This window comes from Bradysia coprophila, unplaced genomic scaffold (genome assembly GCF_014529535.1).
Source record: "Bradysia coprophila strain Holo2 unplaced genomic scaffold, BU_Bcop_v1 contig_87, whole genome shotgun sequence".
Taxonomy (NCBI): Eukaryota; Metazoa; Arthropoda; class Insecta; order Diptera; family Sciaridae; genus Bradysia; species Bradysia coprophila.
This window is the reverse complement of record NW_023504014.1, coordinates 2,161,417-2,177,846: the sequence shown is the minus strand read 5'-3', so window position 1 is coordinate 2,177,846 and position 16,430 is coordinate 2,161,417.

The following is a 16,430-nucleotide window of genomic DNA, read 5'->3' as shown; positions in this document are numbered from 1 at the left end:
ATTGAGACTATAGAATTTAAATTTTATTGATCTGTGATGATTTGTATCGCCACACACACAAAATTTTTTTATCGAAACTCTACGATTTGTCATGACTCAAATTATTCATTTCATTGTCATTGGATGCGGTTATGATGAGGGGTATAAATTAGTGAAAATGTTACAATCAACTGTATTACGATCCGATTACGATGACACGGATATTTCACGAATGGCTCATTACATCGGAATGATTGTAACTGATGAGTTTCGTTCCATGGAGTCGTAAAAAACTGAGCAGATTCGTACAATCAGTTAATTTCCTTGAAGTGCAGAATTTGCAACAGCTGATCTTTTATCAGCTAGTGTTCATGACAGACCAGTGAAATTTACCTAGTGTGCATTTCACTTAAGTTCTTATCCTTGTCTTTGCTGTAGCACTCTCAAAGGTATTCCCGAACTCTCAACAACGTCGAAACAATCTTAAGATAATATTTTAAAATCGAAATGCGTAATGGCAATGGCCACTTTCCAGTGGCTGACAAATATCCCAAAGAGGTACTGCGCTGTTTTCCAATCGAATGAGTGATCGTGTGAAATTTTTGACCAAAAAGAATTAATTCACGGAATTGAATGAAACCACGAACGTTATGTTTTTGTTACCACACTAAACAATTTATCATAAAAATTCATAAAAGTAAACTCGGTAAAAATACCATCAATTAACCGGAGCACAAAGAAAACGAAAAATTTCTATTTTGGTTATTTGAACAGTCATTAGGTAAATCAACTTTGTGTGTGCTTGACTGGCTCAAAAGCTTATAATTGTGACTCTGGCCATCGAATACTTCATTAGATTGTACTCTTTCATAATAAAAGCCAGCAGGAGGTTGTCATTTGGTTTTGATAATTTTTTTTTTCTCGTATTTTATGAAAAAGACAAGATGCGACCAAAGTTTCTGCGGGATATCAGTGAAGAGAGAATATGAGGAGGAATAATAAAAAAACACGTCGATGAAACGGTAATGTCATTTGCACAGACCGCGGCATGAACTCAGCGTTTTTATCTCGACATTTATTTATAGTCGATATATCGAGGATAGTGATCTTTGCAGTATAATAATTCTGACTAACGAACATTTCATACGATCGCGCGGAGATTACTTTTTGATTATATTCGTACAGTGGCTTATGGACTTTTTAGTCTGCATGATGGTACAGAAAAGTAAAGTAAAATAAGAGTTGGTGTTGATTCATCAGATCTGGTGGTTTCTAAACTACGAGGGAATGTGAAATGTATCTGCAGATTCAAAGGGAAAATATTCAGTGATTTACTCTTACTGATCCTGCTATTTAAAAAGCCTAAACCATTCACCTGATGTACTCACATTTTACAACCGTTGCTCAAATCTTCCGCTGCGTCATAAAATAAGATGTTGGCTTGCTTCTTCCGTTTTTTTTACCAATATATCGACAATCCTAAAACAAATATCAATTTTCACACTTTTTCTACGTGGGTGACATTACAGTGATTCGAAACGCAAGATACCGATTACCTTTATGGTTATGGTTTATTTCTTCAAAGGAGAGGAAAAAAACCATTTGTTTGTACAGACTCCGAACACCAATCAGATAATTATTGTATTTTGTAGGTTGGTTAACGCAGGAAGTGTAATAAATACTGACATCTGAGCAGACCATCTTAAATTATTTGAAACTGCTGGTCGTATATTATTCCCCCTGTTTCCAATGGCCCATAAAGTCTTTTATTATTCAATTGAATTTTAATTTTAAACAAACCAAAAACCCGATCTTCTATATTTTACAGCTACCTAGAGAGCGAGTTTACGCGTTGTAATCAATAGAGTAGAATTTAGAATTCATTTAAAATTCACAGGATGACTATTCCCGTTGAAGACTGATAGTTTTATCTACAAAAATGTTATTGGACGAGAGACCTTCACACCTCAACTCCTCACTTTTACGTTTAGCTTTTCAATGTTCAAGCTAACATTTTAGTGCTTCACTCTTCCACTTACTTTATGTCATGACATTGCAATTCATTTATTCGTGATAAGTGCTCGTTGTCCATGATACTACAGACATTTACTCAATTTATGTTCAGTTCCAGAAAGCGCTCCTTGCGTGGAACTTAATACCATTAACATACAATCATATCATTGAGCCAATAGTTCCAATAATAAAAGGAAACGAGAAACTGGTTAGACATATTCGATAAACAACGAGTAAAATTCAATTTTATGAAGGCATAACATTTTACGAGACATTTTTGTACCACACATGGAGTATGCTGAAAGAATAATTTCATTTTATTTCGTTCATTGATTGTGCGAAAATTTATATATCTGCATACTGTAATGGTAAACTGCAAGCTGGTTTTTATTAACACTTATCGGGCTCGAAGCCATTTTGTGCGACTCTTTCCAGCAATAAAATAAAGTTAAAAGGTTTTACCTACTCGTTTTACAAAATATTATTTGATATGGTAGATATATCAACGAAGGTTCAGCATTTTTTAGTTTTTTTTTTATTATTATTTCATATTAAGTCATGCGCGAAACTGATCTCGACCAACACGGACAATGTAAGTATTTCTTCTGTACGATTTTAGTCGATTATTGACTATTGATTATTAATTTAAGATCGATTTTCTTCGGCATGCCACTCCTAGAAGTTGTTGTTCCCACTTGTGAGATGCATTCGTTAGGGGGTATAGAATAAAGTGAAATCGAAAGATCTCAGTAACATGGTGGCTATCCCATACGTTTCTGGTCTGTTCATCAAAAAAGAACTTCAAAATCATGACATTCGAGCTGTGGCTAAACCGGACAACAATCTCAAAATGTCAGTGTTTAGCCGAATCAAAGATCGAGCGCCCATTCAACAACGAGCTAATGTGGTCTACGAAGTTCCTTGCCAATGTGATAAACGATCGGCGGACGCCAAAAAGTAGGCAAAAGGATGGACCAGCATGTATACCATATTGGAAAAAACGATGAATACCACAGTGGTCTAAACGAACATGCAATTCAGACTGGCCATCATGGCCCTACGTTAGTGAAGGGCCATGACGCAAGTCCGTTCACACTGAAAAATTTGACAAAATTTTTTTCCGCAGGACTGAGGAATACACGAACTTTTTTACTTTTCCCCCTTTGCTCCTACTACCCCAAAGTAATTTATTCGTAATCTGAGAGTCCATACGAGTTCAACGAGCGACACACCTCATAAGGTTAAGATTTGGCCGAGATATTAAATTTCAAAACTTGAAAATTTGTAGTAATTTGGATGAAGAAATGGATTTTCATACATTTTGAAATTGATGAATTTTACCTACATTTGTCACTTTTTGTCACTCTGTTACTTTGTTACAACGAAACTTTAGAATTTACCGGTGAATTTGGCTGAAATTTTCAGGGTATGTCAAGGACGTAATTCTAAGAAACCTATTTGAAGGAATTTTCATAAAAGCTTATAATTTCGGAGCTATGAGCGTTTTAAGCTGTTGAGCTATAGGACCCATAACTCGGAAAATACAGCAGATGGAAACTTCGTGTAAAAGACAAAGTTATAGAGTTTTAGATTCTAGTCGATACGTGTTTCATGGTTTTCCTAAAAAGGCGTCTATTTGGGAGCTATGAGCGTTTTAAGTGCGTCAAATTTTTTATTTTCGTCAAATTTTCGAATTCCGTCAAAGTCTCAAATTTCGTCAAATTTTCGATTTTCGTCAAATTTTTGAATTTTTGATTTTCGTCAAATGAAAGCTGGAAGGTTCAGATCAAAGAGAAAGTGATATAGTTTTGTTAGAAGAATATTTTCGTTCAAACTGCACAGTATGATTGTCTATTATCTGCGACCAAATTCTAAAAAATCACACTTACAAAAGAACTGATATCGGTGTATGTGACGCTTACAGATTCGACACGCAAAAAGATATGCGTCACAAATGGCAGCTGATGAGGAAAGTAGGCGAAAGTTTTATCAACAAAAATCTTACCAGAAAAATTTTAGGAAGAACATTATAACACAAAAAAAAATTGCGTCACAAGTGACAGATGTTGAGGAAGAAAAATTTTTATAATTATGAAATATATTGCTTTAAAGAATGGAACTCAAACGGAAGAAAGCCGAATCATCTGCCACTTTTTGACTCAATTTTTTTTATATAATTTTCTTGCTAAAATTATTCTGGTAAGATTTTTGTTGACAAAACTTTCACGTACTTTCCTCATCAGCTGCCATTTGTGACGCATATCTTTTTGCGTGTCGAATTAACCGTCACCTACACCGATATCCGCTCTTTTGTAAGTGGATAACAGGACTTTCGTCACACCTCCACTGTAAGTGGTTTTGAGCGATAAAACTAGATGGAGCGGTGTTCGTATGAACGGAACGGAACCAAAACAAGCTCAATATTTTGGAACGCATCGCTATCAAAAATACTACTTCGAATCTTAACCGATAACTCGACAGTCAATTTCTTCCCGTCACCTACAATCACATTATCTAATCATGTAAACGCAACCCGTGATTAACACCGAACTGATAAAGTGTCATTGACACCTACCATGTAAATCAACAAGGTCCTTCTGTGATTAATTAGACGCAATTCTTTTTGAATTTTAGTGATTTCAGTGATTTGCCGATTAATCTGGTCACACGCTGCTATTCATATGTTATCGATAACGGCGACAAAAATAATGACAAGCTCTTATCGTCGTTTAAAAAAATTGAAAATTAAAAAATTGAAGTACAAGATTTGAAATGAACAGATTAAACATACTTTGATCGAAGTAAGTAATAGACCTGAAAATAATACTACTGGTAATATGCTTGCCGTCTGTAACAGGTGAAATGGTTAACATGATTTCAGCCATTGATATTGCCTATGGACGATAGGCGAAATATTTGGCAATAAAGAAATTTAAACTGAGCGATTATGGAGTTCTCCATTTAATATTGATAATACGTGTTTATACTACACGTCAGAGTTGGATCGGTTATCCGAAAAACCGAGAATTTTGGTTCGGATTGAACCGAACCGAAATTTTCGGTTCGGTTTGAACCGAACCGAAAACTTTGGTTTTGTCGTAAAACAATATGAAATGAAGGCAGACTCGTCAAAATTGATTGATTTCATTATGAACTAAACAAAAAGAAGTAAATGGAGCAATTGCATGCGATTTTTGTGAGAAAACGAATTTGACAAGAGCTTATGAGATTTTCAATTCTTAATAAAAGTATCATGCAATTGCTCCATTTACTTCTTTTTGGTTAGTTCATAATGAAATCAATCAATTTTGACGAGTCTGCCTTCATTTCATATTGTTTTTCGACAAAACCAAAGTTTTCGGTTCGGTTCAATCCGAACCGAAATTTTCGGTTTTTCGGATAACCGATCCAACTCTGCTACACGTTAGACTAAATCCGTGTAAAACACTTGTGAAACGGAACTTTTGCTGAAAAACAGCTGAAGCTAATTTCGTCATTTATCTGACTATATACTCGGCTAGATATTGCTCAACACTTCCGAAGTGATGTCACAATTATTTCGTTTTTGTCTCAGGTAAATTTGTCATTTCACTGAAAATCAAAAGTTTTGTGATTATTATATGGAAACAAGATACATTCGAAATAGAAACGGTTACTGTACAGCTATAATCTTCGGATTAAAAAGTACTGAACTATGTATTCAGCAGACTTTGTTTTCGCTTCTTTGATTTTCATGTTTCTTCATTCGTTCGTCTGCGTCTTTTTATTCTCGATCATTAATAAGATATACGTTTATGAAATAAGGCAGGGAAGTTGATTAAATTGTTATGTTTTGATGGCGATATTTTAGATATGGAGAGAGAGGTATAATATCCCATCAGCACCATTCCTTCTTATAAACAAAATATATGAACAAATCCACTGTGAAAGATTTGTCTCATGTCATACTCAATTATTGAATAAACCAGTGAAAAGTGTCACCGAAATGCTTATACGTTTCGATGCACAAAATAAACACTAATCTGGGAACTGGATTAATTCTTTTATGCTTGCAATGATGCAAATGCTTTTTTTTTCCTGTGAAGCAATAATGGTAGGTCTTCGTGTTCTTTTGTACCAAAAAAAAATACAGTTCTTATTCTGGTATACTCTTGAGGCACTTCGGTTTTTAATGAATTATTTATTTAATTTATTTAAAGAGCTCGTCTTGTATAGTTTTTGGATCTGGGTGGCCTTAATTGGACAGAAAAAGTTTTTAAAAAAGAATCTCTTTTATTATGGGTTGAGGTGTGGGTTATAAATATTTTATATTCTATCCCATTCGGATATTAAGTTACAAGAAGTTCCAACCAGGTTCTTAAAATTAATAATTCATGTTAAATTCCTGACGAAAAACAAGATCCTCCACATTTAACAATGTTGGTGTGACATCCGCACCATATTAATTTTAACAAATGAGAAATAGATTCAGTGAGCCGATCAAATCAAATAGGTTTGATAGAAGCTATGTCTGCATTTGTTTGCTGGGACTATAAAGAATGGAAAGAGAAACGACCGCAAGCATTGCATTTATCTTCTATCAGTGAGGTCCACATTTGTAGTTAGATCATGGGCGCGCGTTAGCATAGCGCCCGTGACGCAAGTCCTATTACTAGAAAAAATTTAAAAAAAAAATGTTTGTCGTAGACTGCAGAACCATATATACAGCAAATATTGAAGTTCTACAATTCAAAGACAAATGACTCCAAATTACCATTAAAAAAAAACTAGGCGTCCGTACGAGTTCAACGAGCTATCACACGTTCTTGCAGCTTAAAATTTGGCCACGCAAAAAATCTTCCAAGAAGCCCCATTTCCATACATTTTGGTCAATTTCAGTACTTTAAACGAAATGAAAAAATCCTACGTTACTTTGTCCGTCCGTCCGTCCGTGTTTCCTATCTTCTAAAGTCTTCTTTAGATTTTGTTGAAATTTTGCGAGTAGATTCTTGTCGTCATTCTAAGACATATTGGCCATATTGGCCCCATATAAGAACACCTTTAAGTGTGTGTGTGTGTGTGTGTGGATGGGTATGGTAGAACAAATTTGTTCGCTTTTGGTATTTGGTAAGCTCTGCTCGCCTCAATTTTTTTTCCTAAATTTAGTATTTTTTAAATTTTTCAAAATTTTTTAAATTTTTTTAAATTTTTAACTTTTTCAAAATTTGTCAAAAATTTTTAAATTTTTTAAATTTTTAATTTTTTTTTTAATTTTTCAAATTTTTCAAATTTTTTTAATTTTTCAAATTTTTCAAATTTTTCAGATTTTTCAAATTTTTCAAATTTTTCAAAATTTTTTAAATTTTTCAAATTTTTCAAATTTTTTTAAATTTTTCAAATTTTTCAAATTTTTTAAGTACTGTTAAGAAATTTTTTAAAATAGGCAAGAATATGTCCTAATACGTCCGAATCATCTGCCACTTTGTGACGCAAATTTTTTTTGGTAAAATTTTGTTTCTAGAATTTCTTTGGTCAAATTTTTGCTGTTACAGTTTTTGCGTACAAGCGCAGAATGCGTCACCTCCAGCGATATCAGTTGTTTTGGAAGTATGCACAGGGACTTGCGTCACTTTTACTCTTTTGAGTGTTTTTGACTGATATTATTATTTGTGTGTTACAATTCGGGTTGTGGTGTAGACATTTGACGTTATATGTTTTATAATCGAGAACTTATTTCCCTCAGACTTTGACTTATAAACTGGTCTGAAATTGTCAAGCCCAATAGCTGAATGGAAGCTTATAGTTGCAAAATGATACGCGTGTGCTATATAGTCTAATTTTAGAACCGAACATATTTGTAAAATAGATCAATATTCCAAATTTTTTGCATCTCTGGTTATGGTTATTGCTGAAAGCAACGAACTTCATACATGAGTGGTACTCTAAGTAGACTGTTGAAACTAGACTAGGAAAAAGTTCTTACAAAAAGTACGCTATTTGGTATTTGTCTACGATCACTCATGTCTGCAGTGCGTTGTGAAAAATGTTTTCGCTGCGACAAAATTTTCATGTGAAGGATTCTTGTGAAAAACAGCCTACCGAAACCGGATCGATTTTTTAGTGCAATCACTTTTATGTGCCTAGACAGGAAATGAACCTTAAAGTCCAATGCCACTTTCAAAAAAAAAAAATTCCGGCCACTGTGTCCTGTGCATCATCACCTGTGGGAGAAAAACAGGTAAGAAAATTGCAATTTTCAGCTTTCAGAAACAGAAGAGCCTTTGTAATTCCATAAAATGGATTCACGTTCTCGTAGCACCTCTTTCGCTTCTAAAAATCATTATCATGACCATAATACATTCGAGTTTGTAGCAGGATCTAACATAATGTAATATGTCGAGACAATGTTCAATGTTCGGCTCAACAAAACCGCAAAAAAAGACGAAATATTTCAATCATTTAAAAAAGATAATGCTTGAACACAAGCCATTTGGTTGAATCACGTCGTCAGTTTACACAATTTACGAAATAGCTTCCCATAACTCATAGCATCGTAACCTTTTGCCTATATGGAAACCAACTGGTATACACCAAGACACATAATTAAATTTACGAAATTATTACCTTGTCTCGTTTTTTTAATAATTTTTTTTTCTCTCGCTGTCGTTGATTCGAGTGGTTTCGTGCTATGCTTTTTTTTTGTTCTTAAATAATATTTCTACCGTACCTCTGGTTTTTATGAACACAATAATATTAATATTAGCGATTATTATCGTAACATAATATCAAAAAAAAAGAGAAGAACAACAACAATAATTAGTTACTGAAGTAGAAGTAGCTGCGGAACTATAATTTATAAGATTTGAAAAATATATTGTATTTTATACATCTTCTATAAATATACTCCTCATCATATATACCACTCATATATACGATAGATAAATGTTGTGTAAAATATATTATTAAAATGTCAAAACTAAACATTTTTGTGGCTTATATGAAATGGAAAATTAAACTTTTGTTTGAGGTTCTAAAGGTCTCTCTCAATGATATAATCTTTAAATAATTGGTTAGGTTGATAGCATAGAGGATGAAATTCTGTTTTTATTTTAATATACAAACAGATTTCTTTTATATTGTTAATCGTGTGTGAGGTAGTTAAAACGGTTTCGGTTGCCTTTTTACTTTATAAGTATATACAACCAACAAAAAAAAACATCTAATGTGTCTGCACAATGCACATACATCACCGTGTCGAAAGTTTCGAAGGTCAATCGGAATGCATTTAATGAAACGGTCATAAACAACTGGTAGAACTACGAACATTAGATAGATGATTTTTTTGTGTATTTTTGATATAAAATTAAAAATTGGGTTTAATAACTATCCTTCTGATCACAGCGCTTTAAATTACTTAACCCTTTCGTATAGTCAAATTACTCTAAATTATACATTTTACTTTGAAGACTACTCCTATTCTACCTTTTATGGAGTGGTTAAAACTTTCCTAATATTAAAAATCCAAAAAAATGTAAGAATAATTGACCGTTCCTAGTCTATAAGATGCTACTTGCAGGCGCTTGTGAATAGTCTATAAGATGCTTTTTGCACACGCGGGCTATGATCGCACTCCAACAAAACGTCTGTAAGATGATATTCAAAGGCGAGAGAGAATAGTCAATTCGAAACTATTTGTCCGATTATATTATCCAAATGCTAACGGTATTCAAATGTTTTTGTCACAAACATCAGCACTATTTGTCATATTCGATTTTCTAGCAATAGATATAAATCACTAAAATAACAAATTACTTAAAGAAAGACTTGTGCAGAATTAGCAACAGCTGTGGCACGCCTACCCCACTTAAGAATATTTTTATTTATAGCAATTTGAGCGAAACCTGTATTAGTTTCCAGTATTTTTTACGGGAAAATATATTCCAGGAATTTCTGAATTTACCAATGGAATTATTCCTTCTATAAATATGGAGCATTTCACTGTTATTTAACTCAATTTCGACCAATATCCAGCAATATCGGGATATTGTAACGGTAATTCTATTAATTATATTGGCAAATCCATATAAACCAACGCTCGAAATTAAATTTTGGCCAACAAGAAGTCAATCGTGTCCTAGTATTCCTAATAAGAATTTCTTTTGTTATCTTGCGGCCAGAAAACGATTCATTACCGTGCAAAAACAAAACCAGTTTTTTTGCATTTTATGGCCGCAAGACAACACCGCACTGTCTCACTGGGAAATTGTTTGTTTCGCCTTTGGCTCGAAATACAAACTTCCTACACGCCTCAACAAAAAATGTCACAGCGATAATGCATTCTTAGTAGTTAATTTTTAGAGTCTGAAATAGTACATTACTGTCCAAAATGTCCAATCGAGACAGTACATTGAGTAATTAAATAGAAATACTTCGTTATGCTTGATTTCCACTTACCAAAAAAGTACTCCGTGAGAGAGACAAAATTGATTTTTTTAATTTAATTTTTAATTATACAAAAGCCAACGGTAGACAAAAACCTACTGGCTCAAATCACAACAATATTCGTACATATCATCTCGGTAGTTCGTCAATAACATTACAGCTCAGTCACAGCATTACGGTGAAATGACTGAAAAGGCAGAACCGGAAGCAGCCATGTTGGCCCAGTCGACCCGTCGGAACCTCATCTGCCCTCTGCCTTGTATGCCACCAATGAAAGTTGGTTAAATTAAAGACGTCCACAGAAATCGAATGACGCATATCACACGGCTCCACAATGTCGTTCCAACGCAATTGACGTGAGAACTGCCAACTCAAACGATCAATGAAACAAAATAAAAAGAAGAAATTAACATGATTGTTAAGTCAGGTCAAAAGAGTAAATATAAATCAGTCTAACGTCAAAATAAATCCGTTTCTTCTCATTACTTCGTTCGATAAGATTGCCGACTTCACTCTCTTACGAAACACACTTCTGGAAACATCATCGTCATAAAAAGCAGCAAACAAATTAAACGTTCTAGCCACGTCATTCAATGGTTCAAACTGGCCATAGTTCGTACGATGCCTTTCTAGACGCAAACCGCCGATATTCCGCGACTGCCTAACCGGGACACTCCAGTTCAATCTCGATGCTAAAGCGGGTGCGTCTAACTTAATTTCATTTAAACAACATACTCGTTCGTTGTTACTATATCCAATCCACTCTTTGTTTACTTGACAGCTCGCTCTCTCACAGAATACGTTCCAGAGACAAAATTGATTTCTTTTTTCAATTTTTGCTTTGTTTCAAGCATGAGTGGTATTCTAAATATGGTACTGAAACTGGACAGTGTATCGAACAAATGTTGGCACTGTAAAAAAAATTCGAACACGTTTTTGATACAAAGTAGTATAGTACTCTATTTGGCAGCTGTCATCAATAGCACTTTTGCTTGAAGTGCGTTGGTGGAAACCATACTTTAGAGAAATTACTGTATGAAGAAAGTGGTCGAAGTTGAAACGCTTTGCTATATTGAACAACATTGGTAGAACTTTCTGTAGAACGTTTAAAATCATTCTACGGTAACCTAATCACTTTCGAAATATATTTCTGAATCTACCCTTCAGAAGCTGATTGATTGATTGATCAGACTTTTGTGCATTCATAACAAAGTAAACAACAAAATGATTAGTAATATGATTGAATTAGAAAATATCCTGATGCCTCGGTCCATCCATAAATACTTAATTAAGCAATCATAAATTTCAGATCAAAATATTTTTTTGAAAGTCACGTTGAACAAATTAAATTGACTTTGCTGATATGCCTTAGCTTGATGAGTGGATTGGATATAGTTAAAACGAACGAGTATGTTGTTTAAATGAAGTGAAGCAACGATTTTTTTTTGGTATTGACGTCGGTCGCGTCTACAGCTACCGTTTCGTTTTTAAAATTTGAATTTTGGTGGAATAAAGGAAGTTCGAAAAGTGGGGAGTCGAAACAATAAAATCGTGAAACAGACTAAAAATACATTGAGAAACGTTTGAAAGACCTTGCAAACAATTTAGTTAATCTTAATCCCTTTTATGGGACTACGACTACTCTTGTAGAGATATATTTGCCGGATCATACGATGGAAGAACTTCACGCGAACCAGGTTACGCAAAAAAAAAACTGAAGAGGACAAATACGAACATTACAATAATCTGACAGATCAATTCTATTTTGTCCCTGTAGCATCTGAAACGTTAGGAATTTTCGGTTCTAAAGGCAGTGCTTTTTTGAAAAAGATTGAAAGCAAAATATCTATTGTCATGCAAGAGAAAAAACCCACCAGCAACCTCTTTCAACGTATTTGAGTTGCAACACAACACGTGGCAGTGAGGCATACATTGAAACAATTACACTGTCTAAAAATCTGTGCGAAATATTTGATCTATAAAAATTCTACATCTTAGGGTATGCGTAAACTACCACGGTTATTATGATTCGAGGCCCATAAAATTTATCGAACGGGTAAAAAACAGTATTTTCTGTACCAAGACAGGAAAAGTGATTTTTTTTTCAAAACCAGTCCTAATGTCTTCCTTACGAGCGGAGCGAGTGAGGAAATTTAGGACGTGTTCAGAAAAAATCATTTTCTTGTCGAGTTACAAACAACATTTTGTGCACAGGCCAACTCAAATAGACAAACACCAACAAATCAAATCAAATAATCAAGTATTCTTACCCTAACTTTAAATCGAGAAGCACCTGTAATTCAATGCTATCTGCAATTGAGAAAAACGTCGTATTTCAGTTGTCCTGTGTCAAAAAAGTATTTTTCCTTCGTCGCTTCTTTCCCACTTTGTTTAGGAAAAACGTTGTTCCAAACTTATATTAAAGGGATTTTTTAAGCAAATTCGAGTGCTGGAAACTTTACCGTACTCGGATTCGACGTGTCACAAACGTGATAGTAAACCTATAATACCCCGGTACTTTGTACGGGTCCAAAAGTCAGTTCATAAAAATGATTCGGTATAGAGATCGAACAAATCATTTACTCTATGACGTGGTTAGAAAACATTTCTTGCTGGTATGCTTCCATTTAGATAAAGATGTTGATTTGTCGTTGTTGGTTCACACAAAAAATGGCTTTTTACCTAAATGTTTCAGCAGAGAATCATCAAAAAAATGAAATATAAATTAAACAAAATGTTAACAATGGTTCTTGACCTGACGTTGCATTTTATTACATACAGTAGCCGTATTTCTGCAACTTGGTGGCCATGTAAAAAGAAACATTTAAACGTTAACTCGTACGGTCTATTGTGTGCTAATATAAAAAGCAGAGATGACAAAAGATTTGAGAAATATTTAATTTAGTTTTAACCGAAGCACAATGTTTCTGACCTACATTGTTTACCACCATGTGGCATACACAAAAGAAACGTATTTTTTTGTCGAAATAAGATTTAGAATTTCCTTGACTTTGGATGATGATTATGAAGATGGTATGGAAAGAAACGATAAAAAAAATTTCTCTTTTGGAAGCAGTTAGCAGTGATTCGGTACCATCTTGGTATATCGTAGCTCTTTTATGACTTTTTTCTTTTGAACTTTCACTCTAAAATAAATAGTCATCAAAACGTTGAGTTGAGTTTAGCTGATACACGAAAGAAAAAATAATACTTTCGATAGCTGTATGCAAATGTAGGTGATGAATCATAGCGTCGATGTAGTCGCGATGTCTTAAAATTGCAAGAACTCAGTGAAGAATGAAGGTTTAACATAAACACGACGAACGTGTCTTATATTCGCATTCCGTTTTTCAGATGAAAAATCCAGATGAAAACGCTTTTTTGTCTCAGGAAACCGAAAGTGGATTTTCACATTTTACAACCCTAGAGGTGGAAATTATTTATTATTTCTTACTTCGTGAGTAAAGTGAGAATGGAATGACGATCAACGTTGGGAAGTGTAAAGCTATGTCATTCTACAGGATCAAGGAACCAGTCGTCTTCGTTTACAACATCATTGGTGCTGACTTAGTGCGAGTGAATCTTGTGACTGACCTCGGTGTACTTTTGGACCCCCAACTTACGTTCAGGCCTCATATTAGTTTGAAAGTCGCCAAAGCGTTCTCCATGTTGGGCTTTTTGAAGAGGATTTGTGCCGAATTCCGGAACGTCAAGTGTCTGGCAAGCATTTATAATGCTCATGTCAGATCACATGTTGAATATTCCTCAGTGATTTGGTCTCCATCCAGCAGCGACATGAGTACCTACATCGAGTCGACTTTCTGAAAGACGTAGGAATGCCCGAGTGATGTTCATGTACGACGTGCTTACTGGTAGCGTGCACCGTCGCTGGTTGAACTCTTTGATTCGTATCGCAATAGGCCGATCCACTCATACAGCTTTCGCCGAACGAACGTCTTTCGTCCTCCTTCGCATAGAACCAGCTACGGGTATAATGAACCAGTCGCAGCGACGTGTAGGGAGTTCGAGAGGTTTGTCGACGTGTACAACGAGAGTGCTTCTCGTGAGATCTTTCGTCGCAGGATAAAACTTGCATCACAGTGATGACGCAAGTTATTGTGTTTTTGTCAGTTAGATTCAATGTTGTTTTTTAACAATTTTTGTAATCGTTTGACGAATAAATGTTTTCAAATCAAAATCAAATCAAAAGTTAAGTACAAAACTGATAAAAAAATTCGTCAACATTCGTCCAGTATTGATGAAATGGCTGGCAGACAGCGTCATTTCTGCCTTACTTCGGATATGTATATTCCAACGTCTGACATGTATATACATACTGCTCGTGACTATTCGTGTAACTCGTATGTATGTACTGATATACATATCAGACGTTGGCATATCCGAAGTAAGGCAGAAATGAACCTGACTGCCACCCATTTCATACATACTGGGCGGATGTTGACGAAATTTTTTAAGCAGTGAAAAATTCGGGATTACCGAGTCACACGTAAACTCAACTTTTAAGCTTTTTATCGCTATTGCTACTACCAGTATCACAAAACTAGTGATCAACTAAGAAGTGTCTTAATCTGTTCTTTCAGAACCTTGAAAATTACAAACCTGGATCAAGTAAGTGAGTCATGATTGTTTGAGTGTGTGTGCTTGTACAAGAGGCAAGTGCAGAGAGCCGTTGATATTGAATTTCCGTTGTTTCATCTGTAAGGCAAACCAATACATACATATGTACAATCAGTTGTTGTGTCGGCATACGAAATTTTGCCTTACGACGAAAACCACAGACTTCCACCGTATATCAACAGGTGTGAAACGATCAATGTTGAACCGCTAGCTCGACGTAGAGTTAATGCGTGTGCTCTATTCGCTTCTGATCTTCTAAACGGAAATCTTGACGCCCCTCAGATAGCTAGGAAGATGGTTTTAAACCCTCACCCTGATGATTTTCTTCTTGTTGATGATCACAGTATGGCTATCATGAACCGATAAATAACATGTGCAAAGAATTTAACCGTTTCTCACAGCTTTGGTTCCAGGGCATGCCGCGTGAATCATTCAAAGCGACTGTAAAGATGTTGAAGATTCCAATCAAATTGAACGGTAAGACCAAGATATCATGATTTACACTGATTTAATCTTGCAATTATGCAATTATGAACCAATGGTTCTCTCTCTAATCCGTAACGATTAGTATAATCTGGTCTCACGACTTCTAAATATTAAACTCCAAGTCTCATCGACTTGTGCAAAACCGAGCCTATCTAGTCGATTGGCTCTCGCTAATCCGTTCTTTTCCAGGTGGCTCGTTGACGCAAAACGCATCTTCTTGGTCCTTATTCCTTGGTCACACAAACCAGAACTACCCGCTGCTTTTAAACGTCATGTTTTTTTGTGTTATATAAATCTTGTCCTTTTTATCTTGTAATGTAAACAATTGTAAATGTAAGTAGTCAAAGGGCATGTTGCCATTGATGAAATGAATAAATAAAAAAAAAAAATAAAAAAAAATGTCGAGCTTTTCTTGTCTTACTACTTTGCTCACGTCATGTAGTCGATAACGCAATGAACGTTTACCGAGCGAGTTCCGGCAAACGAGTTGTTGGGTACATCGAAGAAACAATTTTCTGAAGAAGAGACAAAAAATTCCTCCTCGTCCTTCCCCTCCCCACCCCTTCAAAGTTTAAATGCAGAGGTGTCTTTGTCGAATTATTGACAGGGCTGTGTAACGGAGAGATACGTGTGATAGCTCATTTTAAAGGTAAAGGTTCAAAGTTTTTTTTTGGCGCAGTTAGATTTTCCGAATTTTCCAAATCGTTTAAGACTTTTCCGACTTTTCTTCAAATTGATGTTTTAAATTTAAGGTTAAAGTTAAATAATTTCTTAAATATGTTCCGAAGTAAAACATTTTTTTTGGTAATATTGTTCTCTGTGTCATCTGCTACAATTTTGTCGAAGAAAGTATAATTGTATTTTGCAAAGTGTAGGCGCCACATTGATTTTTC